At 36.2% G+C, this 10,556-nt stretch overlaps 1 pseudogene; it reads left to right on the top strand.

Annotated features, from left to right (window-relative positions):
• Window positions 1–9,137: 9,137 nt before the first annotated feature.
• On the top strand, window positions 9,138–9,256 carry LOC122737415 (annotated as a pseudogene).
• Window positions 9,257–10,556: the final 1,300 nt, after the last annotated feature.

Genomic DNA, 10,556 nt, shown 5'->3' with positions numbered 1-10,556 from the left:
GGAATCTGCTTGTTGGTGACAGCTATACCTCATCATTGTGTTCTGACTCATCTTCCATGAAATGGCTATAAAACAGATGGGGATGAGGCCTGTGATTTCATTAGGAAAATGAACTCCTGAATGACAAAACACCCTGTAATGAGGCAGGTTGTACCTTATTTGTAACTCATAGTCTTAGGAAGCTGCCCAGAGTATTGAGAGGTTAAATGACTTACCCAGGGTCACCTGAGCAATCCAGGTAAGACTTGAATCTTGATGTTTCTGCCTTTTATCCTGGCTTGGTATCTTACTTTATGACAAAGCACTACCATGTTGAATGTGAAAACCAAGGTGAAAGAGAGTTAATTGTGGTAAGGACAAATTTAACTCCTAGGCAATTATTAGGGGATATTGTTGGAGGAAATAAGAGTAATTTTGATCTGGGGCTGTTTTGCTTGGACTTCAATGTTGAATGAAATTAGGTATGGTGAGTGAAAACAAAAATAGGAGGGAACCTGTCTTGCATTACACAAAACAGATGGTGTGCTAAAGAAGGCAAAAATAAGGAGAATGGCAGGAAGTTAGTATTGAGAGTGTATTCCTTAGGATTTGAACCAAAACCCTCAGTGAGAAGAGCTATCATCATGATATGCTCAGGAAAAATACCTTTTGTAGACCTTCTACATTATGTCAGCATTTTAGTTAGTTTTGCACATCTTGGGAGAAAAAATCTGAAGAGCATAGAGATATCAGAGTTGTAGGAATATCTGTCTGTAGGCTTCACAGTATTACTACTAGAATTCTTAAATACATAGATCAAACACTAATCTGATTTATTTAAGGTGACAAACTGATTTGTCTATGTGCCTCCATCAGGGATAAACAAGTTAGTTCTGATAAAGGTGTATAATTCAGGGATCCCTGAGAATCTAAGCTCACATGGACTTGTTTCAAGCTTAGGTCTGACCAAAGAGGTCCATTTTCTTTGGCTCATTTTCCCTACCTGTAGTTGCCCTGGGACATCTCCAATGCAGCTTGTACATATCTAGTTTTCCCCAAATATGAGTAGAAGGGTCCTCAGTTCCTTTACAAGCTCTGAAAATATTAACTATAAATACAGTTTGAAAGAGCTTTTATTTCACTCCACAGAAAATGCAGAAGACCCAAAGGACTCCCAGAAGACGATGAACAAATATTGAAAACAAACCAAAAACATTCAAATAACCCATGAGCTCTTCCTTGAACAGAACTGAAATTGGAGTTGTTTTCTGGACAACCCTTTAACATTTCAAGAAATCCCTTCTTCCCGCCCTTACTTTGATGCACTTTGGAAGAAAGAACAAAGGGAAAATGAAGAGAGAATTCCGAAGAGAGTGAGAGAGGAAGCTGGTATTTAAATTCACTTTTGAAGACCATGGACAGGGTTGGCATCTCTAACAATAGTCTGTCCTCCAGAATCCCAAACATCTTAGAGTTCACTGTGTCCTTTCAGAAAAGCATCATTGGGCATGCTTACCATTCATGGGGGTAGGTGATGCCTCCAGACAAAGCCTCACACTCTATAATCTCATATTGACTGGAGTACTTAGCAAATTTATCAGGGATTCCCCTGCTCACATATATACTACCCTCTTAGACCTATATTTCATTTTACAAATTGAATGAGCTCAAGCAAAATTCAATCTAATATGGAGCAGCTGGTTGGTTCAGTGGATAGAGCACTGGCTCTGGATTCAGGAGGACCTGAGTGCAAATCTTACCTGTGTGACCCTGGGCAAATCACTTAACCCTCATTGCCCACCCTGCCCCCCCCCATTTAATCTAACACAAATTTATGTGTCCCTCCATGGCCCAGAGTGACCCTTTCTCCAAAATGGCTCTAGTTCTACACTTAATCAGACTGAGTTTTGGTCTTAGAAAAACTTGACATGTATGAAATGGAGTAAGACTTTTTTAAAAAACTCTTTATCATTATTCCCCAACCCTGGAGTCTAGGGGAAAACCTTTTCTTTTTCTTTTTTTTTTTTTGTGTGTGTGGGGGGGAATCTTAAATGAAGTTTCAGTGTGGCTCAAAAAAATGATTAAGTAATCCAATGAGAAATTATAGTGACTTCCTCCAGCCCAGAATTATGCAAAAGTTAGCCCAAAGCAAGCAAAGTTATTCTCCAGGAAAGCACATGCTAACATGGCCAGAGAGTGGACACATGCATCTTGTAAGGCTCTGTCTCCAGAAGCAGCAAGAACAAAGGTCTCCTCTGAGAAAGTCCCAGAGTGATCAGAATGCTCCAGGGTGGGAACCTTGGAAGCACTGGAGAGCAGCAGAAACTAACCAATAATGAAATTTTTTAGTGCTAGACTATAAATACCCAGGCCCAGGGGCTATGAGGCCCTGAGCAATCTGTTCTGATTTGCCAGAAAGGGCCCTGGAGATCCAGAAAACTGAAGCTCAAAAGGACAGGGGGAGCTAATTCTAGGATGTGAATGAAAGTCAGTGCAGGTAGCCAGAGGATGCTAGGTGAGATCAGGCAAGGCTGACCACTCCAAGTGAAAGCTCAGCAGGGAGTGGATAGCAAAGTTCCAATTCAGAAACTAAAAATGGAGACATGAGTAAATTAAAGAAAATAATAATCCGTGTAAAATATTGCAAATCTCAACATCCCTCAAAGGAGTATGCCTTTTTATGAAGTAGTACTAAAATTTTAAGAGACAGAAAAGAAATAACTATCCCTTAAGAACCTCAAAGTCTATAAGTATTGAGGGAGTTAAATTTAAAAGAGAGAGGGAGGAAGGGATGGAAGGAGGGAAAGAAAGAGAGAAGGAGAGACACAGAGAGAGAGAGAGAGATCCTGGAGTAAGACATAATAGTTGTTATCAGCATTTTCAGAGGAGAAAGAAGAGATAGTGAAAGAAAGAATACACTAGTATAGAGAAAGATTCATGAGAAGACTATACAAACATAAAGGTAGGAGAGTGAGAATCAAATGAACCTCACTCATCTGAAATGGATAAAAGAGGGTTGAACACTCTCCCTCCCTCCCTCTCCCTCTCCCTCTCTCTCTCCCTCCCTCCCTCCCTCCCTCCCCCCCCCCTCTCTCTCTTTCTCTCCCTCTCTCTCCCCCTCCCTCTGTACCTCCCCCCACACACACACCACATTCACAATGAACTTGGTTTGAAATATATCAAACCTAACAACCCCAAAAGGAAACAAACAGAAGCTGATGAAGAGGGAGCATTATATTGGGAGGATCGGCAGAATAATTGCAAACAAAATACATGTTCTGATCATGAAGGGAGGGACTTAAAGGAGAGGGAATTGGGAGGGGAGCTAAGATTGCCTCTTAAAATTTTAAGAATAGCTGAAGAAAATGTGGTCTAAGAATATAATGGAAAATAATTGCAATATAAAAATAAAGAAAATGATCATTTAAGAGAGCGCTGGGTAGCATGAAATAATACAGAAGGAATTGAGAAGAACTGGGAGAAAATCCATACCATTGCAAAATTGTAAAAAATAAAGCAACTTTGAAAGACTTAAGAACTCAAATCAGTGGTGACTTATTTTCAGAGGACCTCTGATGAAGCATTTTATTGACCTCCTGATGACAGAATTGATAGACAAACATGCAGAGGCATATATTTTTAAACAAGGACACTGGGAGGATCCATTTTTATTAAATGTTCTTATCTTTTGCAAGAATTTTTTTCTCTCTCTCTTGGCTTTTAACTAGGTAATAGGAAGAGGAGGTTACAATGGTGTTAACAAAAAAAGATAATGTCATTATATCATATTTTTTAAAATGAACAAAAGAGACTTCAGAAGGAAGTCCAGATGAGAAGGGTAGTTTTGAAAGTAATATATAGACTATGTTATTAATATTTTTAAATTAAGCTTTATGAAATTGAGAATCACAGCTTCATATAGAATGTTCTTTCATATTCTGCTATGTATATGGAAATGCTTTTTTGTCATTTAAGTTTAGAATCTTAATTTTTAAAAAATAAAACAATAGAAATTAATGGAAAAAATCTTGTTAGCTAATCTGATTTTATTAAGAAAGGGAAAAATCAAATTGTTGATATCAATGATGAAAAAAGGAGAATTCATAAAAATTGAAGAAAAAAATGACAAAAACTATCAGAAACTCTTTTGCCCATGCCACCAAAATGAATAACATGAATGAAATGTACAAAGGCTTAACAAAACACCTAGATTAACAGAATAAGAAATACATTATTTAAATAATCCAATCTCAGCAAAATAAAGTGAATTAGATATAAATTAACTTTTTATGGGTAGGGTGGGCAGAGCAGCTTAGATGGATTTAGAAGTGAATTTTATAAATCATATGAAGAAATAGTTACAGTATGACATTTGCAGAAACACTAAGGGAAGGAATATGTGCTCCTAAACTCTATGATTCAAAAATGGTCTTGGTATCTAAACAAGGAAGAGACGAAACAGAGAAAGAGCATTATCAACAAAAATTACTAATGGATATTGATGTAAAATATTAGATAAAATATGAGTAAAAGGATCCAACGGTACATTTAAAAGACTATAAACATAACCAGGTTGTATTTATACCAGGAATGTTATTTTGATTCAATATAAGGAAAACTATAAACATAATGTAACATGTTAATAATAAAATAATAAAAAACATATGATTAAGTCAATAGATGCCAGTTTTTTTCTTTACAAAAACTAACATCTGTTTCTGTTTCCAAAAAAACCCCAACATACCATACTAGACATAATGGACAATATTTATCTAAAATTTTAAAAATCAATATTATATATAATGAAGAAAGTCTAAAGGCCTTTCCAATTAGATCAGGTAAAAACAAAGGTATGCATCATCCCTATCATTATTTTATATCATTCTGGAAGTGCCAGCTACAGCAATAAAATAAGAAGAATAAATTGAAGGAATAATCATAAGCAAAGAGGAAAAGCAATTCTCCCATTTTTGAGACAATAAGATTGTCTAGAGAATCCCAAAGATTTATGCAAAAAATTAATTAAAATAATTATTAAACTCAATAAAGTTATAGGATATAAAATAAATTTATATGATATGAAAATACACAATATAAAATAATAATATAATACATGATATAAAATGAATCTATGTAATAATCAGCATTTCTGTATATTTCCAAAGATTCCAGTAGGAAGAGAGAGAATGAATTCAGCATAACTATAAAATGAATAAAAGTTTTGGAAGCCTATGTCCCAATACCCATATACACAGGAACTATATGCATACAATTGTGAAGTGCTATTTATTGAAATAAAGACAAAAATCTAAATAATTGGAGATTTATTCACTGTTTGTGGGTAAGATAAACCAATATAACAATAACAATACTACTTAAAATTAGCTTACATATTCAGTGCCATATCAGACTAGCAAAAGATTCCTTTAGAGAGCTAGAAAATATAATAAAGGAATTCATGTGGAGAAACAAAAGGTTAATACTCTCAAGGGAAATAATTTTTTGAAGGTGAGAAGGAAGGTACCACAAATTATACTAGAAAGCAGTTAATATAAAAATGTTTAATACTAATTAGAACATAGAGAAGTTGGTCACTGGAATAGATTGGGTAAACATGCAGAAGCAAACCAGAGTAACAGATTGTTTTTTGTTGTTTTGTTTTTGTTTTATTTTGTTTTGCAAACTTAAATACTTCAATTGCTGGGATAATAAGCTGTTTGGCAAAAACTTCTGGGAAAACTGGAAAGCAATCTGGCAGAAATTAGATTCAAAATGATGTCTTACATTTTATGCCGAGATTAGCTCCAAAAGGATTCATGACATAAAAGGTCACATCATAAATAAATTTGGATAGGAGTAAAGTTCTTGAGCAACAGAGGGATGGAGATGATCACAAGAGACAAAATGGACAATTTTGTTAATAGAAAATTAAAACTTTTCTCCTAAACAAAATGATTGAGTCAAAATTAGAAGGGAAATAATCAACTAGGAAAATTATTTGTAGCAAGTTTGACTAATAAAGGTTTCACATTCCATCTATAAAAAAGATTTAAATTTATAAGCACTAGATCCATTTTCTAATTGATAAAGAGGCCAATAATATTAAAAAGCAGTTCTTAAAGGAAGAAATCCAAGGTATCAAAAACCAGATTTAAAAAGTGCTCCAAATAACTAACCAGAGAAAATGCACATTAAAATAGCTCTGAGGTTTCACACCCATTAGATATGTAAAGATGACAACAACAACAACAAAAAGTAATTGTTAGAAGTATTGCAAGAAAATAGGCATACTAACATACTGTTGGTATTGCTATGAATTGATTCAGCCTCTCAGGGAAAGCTATTTGAAACTATGTCCAAAAAAGTCCCTAAACTGTACATAACCTTTAATCCATTAATATCACTAGATACTTGACCTAACCTATCCCGTCAAAGAGATCAAAGGAGGAAAATCACCTTTTCTTACAAAAAAAAATGTATTAGAAGCTCTCTTTGTTATAACGAAGAACTAAAAACTAAGAAGGTACCTATCAATTGGGAAATGGTGTGTAGATGTAAGGAAATGTTATTGTATCATAAGAAATGAAAGGGGTGGTTTTAGAGAAACTTGAGAAGGCATGTGTGAACTAATGCAGAATGAAGTGATCGGAAACAGCATACACAATAGCAACAAACTAGGCCCTCTTTTGCCTCATTTCTTTCCTAGTCTTAAATCATTGAATTGGTGTTGCCTCAGATAATCTGAGACTTGGGAAAGACCTAAGCTTAAAAAAAGCCAAGGTCTCCCACTCTGCTGCATCTGGGGCCATCACCAGTTGTCCTGAGCTATGTCTTGCCACTGGACTTCATTGATGCTGAAGGAGAGAGTGAGCCTGGTGACTTTGCACAGTCCTGCTTTACTTAAATCCAATTCACTTGCAAGTCAAGACATCACCCTACCTATGTCATTGGTCTTTGAGAAGGATGAAATACAGCAGCACCAACAACAGTAAAATTATAGTCAGCTGTGAAGAACTTAGAACTGGTTAGTGCCTATGATGATTCAAAGACATGCTGAAGGATGCTAGCTATCTACTGACAGAGAATAGACTCAAGATAGGGAATAAAACATACATTTTGGCCATAGCTATTATGTCCGTTTGATTTACTTGACTAAACATGTTTGTTATAAAGTTGTTTTGGTGGGTTTTTTGGTTTTTTTGTTTTTTATAGGAGCAGGGGGATCGGGGAGGGCTAGGAGGCTAGTAACAAGGTTACAAAAAAGAAACAAAAAGAAACAAAGATTATTAAAACATTTTTAAAAGCACAGCAAGAGGGTAGTGATGAACTGCACAATCAGGAACACAGGAAAATGTTCACCCTTTGAGGCAATACTTCTCTCTTCTCTATCTCCCTCAGGAACAGTGAGATAAAACAGAACAAAAAGGGGCCAGAGGTCAAGGTCTACAAGGCAACAATAAAAACTATTTTGAAGTGGACAGTCAAAATAATATGTACCTTAGAAGCTTTAATTTCATAAGCAATGAGAAATATAGACTAAACAAGGAATAAATAAGCATAAAGACCATGAATCTTTTTAAAGTCTAGAGTAGACATAAAAGGGAAAAAATAATGGAGAGAATGAAGGAAAGGAATCCTTTTCCTAAAAAGCTCCAGAAAAAGAAATAAAAACTAGCAAACAAAACAAGTTGGAGGAGAGGGAGAGAGAATTTTAACTTGACTGCTTAACTGTGGATATAAGGGTATCTTAGAGGAGCATGGAATCTGGAGAACTTATCTTTCTGAACTTATCCAGCCTCAGACACTTAGTAGCTGTATGACCTTGGGCAAGTCACTTTATCCTGTTTGCCTCAGTTTCCTCATGTAAAATGAACTAGAGAAGGAAATGGCAAACCACTTTAGTATCTTTGTCAAGAAAAACCTCAAATGGGGTCACAAAAGTCAGGCATGACTGAAACTTAAACACAAGAGTTTAAGCAAAAATAACTGGAGACAAAAAATACTATCTTTTCAAAGGTAGAAAAAGAAAAAAAAATCCAAATTCAGGAAATAAAAATAGGTTCCCTGGAGGGTATGGAGACAAAAAGGCCACATCCTGGGAAACCAAGTGCCTATAGTCTTTTTATACATCCTTGATGGGTTAAGACAAAATGAACTTCCTTTTGTTTTTTCTTTCTTGTGGTTTTGCCCTTTTGCTCTGATTCTTCTTTCATGAAATGACTAATGTGGAAATATGTTTACTATGATTGTACATATATAACCTAAAAAAAGAAAAAGATGAGAAAAATAACAAAAACCACAATCATAACAATGGATATCATTGACAGTGTTTAAGACTTGAAAAACATTTTACATGTATTATCTCATTTCATCCTCATAACAGCCCTATGTAAGTAAATTTTATTATTATCCCCACTTTACAGATGAGGAAACTGCTGCTTAGAAAAGTTATGGTATTTACTAAAGAGCATGTAGCTCATATGTGTCCAAGGCAGGATTTGAACTCTGTTTTTTTTTTTTTTTGCTAGAAATTGAACCATAAAAACTGGCTCTAGAATACACAGACAGAACCTCCCAAACACTGAAGAGTTAACCATGCTGCTCATATCAACTTTGGCACCTAAACAGATGGCTGACAACTGGAAAATCCATTTCTACCAGGAATGGGAGCATTCTCTTGGGAAAATGAGTGCAAAAGAGCCAGAAAGGAGAGAAAGAGGAACCAAAGGACTTTGAAAACTCCAACAAAAATTCCTGGAAGGGAAATGAGAGAAAGCTAATTGAGGAAAAAAAAAGCCCCAAATAAGCAGTGCATAGGGAACGATTACAAAACAAGTTGGGGAGAGGGACTGAAACAATAAGTCTTTTCTTTTTAAATGAGTGCATCTAAGAACAGTCAGGAAAAATTAAGTGATCAGTGCTTTTAAAATTCCCCTCTGAGGTTATTTCAACCTCAATTATTGCTACACCACAGCCTATTTGTCAGAGATCTTGTGACCAGTGACTGATTTATGGCTGACAACTGCAGAGTACTTGCATTTTTTTTAGCTTAATCATGTCATTCCTGGTTTGAAGATTTTATCTGTTAATATGTAGTTTGAGAGAGATGTAGCATAGTAGTAATATGGTAGTAACATGTAGTATGGTATAGTACATAGGTCTATGGCCATACACTCCTGAACATGCCCAATGTCATCTGATCTCTGAAGCTAAGCAGGATTGGGCCTGGTTAGTATTTGGATAGGAGACTGGCTGGGAATACTAGATGCTGTAGACTTAAAATTTTGGAGGCAATTAGATGGTTCAGTAGATAGAGCACTGGACCTGTAGTCAGGAAGACCTGTGTTCAAATCCTGCCTCAGACACTCACTGGCTATGTGACCCTGGGCAAGTCACTTAACCCTGTTTGTCTCAGTTTCCTCATTTATAAAATGATCTGGAGAAGGAAATGACAAACCACTCCAGTATCTTTGCCAAGAAAACCTGATACAGGGTTAAATTAGATAGGACTGAACAACAACAACAAATAGTGGATAGGGAGCTGGCATCAGGAAGACCTGAACTCTAATGCTGCCTCTGATACATACTTACTTTGTAATCTTGGGCAAGTCACTTAACCTCTCAATGTCCTACAACAAGTCTCTAAGACCATAAATTGAAAATCATGCACTAATCTTCATTGGTAAAAGGGAGTTTCTTCACTGAGTATTTCCTATTCCAAAGAAATAACAGGGGCAGCTAGGTGGTGGAGTGGGTAAAGCACTGGCCCTGGATTCAGGAGGACCTGAGTTCAAATCCGGCCTCAGACACTTGACACTTACTAGCTGTGTGACCCTGGGCAAGTCACTTAACCCCCATAGCCTCACTAAAAAAACAAACAAAACCCCAAAGAAATAAAAGATCCAATCCTTAGCCCCCAGCTACTTCCACCACTGAAAAATCATTCTATTTGGGAAGGAAATAACACTGGATAATTTGTGGCCACTAATTCCATGCTTTTGTGTTCCAGCTCACACACCTGAAACCAAGGGACAAGGTCTACAGGAAGAGCTGAATATGATGAGCAGAGTTGAAAGGTACCTTGCTCCCATGGAAAAGAAAATTGCCTGGATTCAAGTCCTAAGGCAAATCATCTGACCCCATTTGGGGTCTTCTTGGCAAAGATGCTTGAGTTATTTGCTCTCTTCCTCTGTAATCAGAACAAAGCACGGCTGCAGTGAGGCCTCTTACTCTCCCTCTCACCAGCTTTCAGGATCCAAACTGCCCAAATTACTTTTCATGGATTTTGTGCAGCTAGGTAGCACAATAGCCAGATTTCTGAGCCTGGAGTTAGGAAGACCTGAGTTGAAATGTGATCTCAGACACTACCTAGCTTCGTAAGAGTTAGGCAAGTTAACTGTTATGTACCTCAATTTCCTCATGTGTAAAATGGGAGTAATAATACCACCTATCTCCTAGGGCTGTTACAAGGATAAAATGACATAATAATTGGAAATTATTTTGTAAACTTTAAGTTGTTTCAATTTCAGTTGTGTTTGACTCTTTGTGACTCCATTTGAGGTTTTCTTCCCAAAAAT

This window comes from Dromiciops gliroides, chromosome 1, assembly GCF_019393635.1.
Source record: "Dromiciops gliroides isolate mDroGli1 chromosome 1, mDroGli1.pri, whole genome shotgun sequence".
NCBI lineage: Eukaryota > Metazoa > Chordata > Mammalia > Microbiotheria > Microbiotheriidae > Dromiciops > Dromiciops gliroides.
Note: the sequence above shows the minus strand (reverse complement) of the source record. Positions and strands in the feature narration are given on the sequence as shown.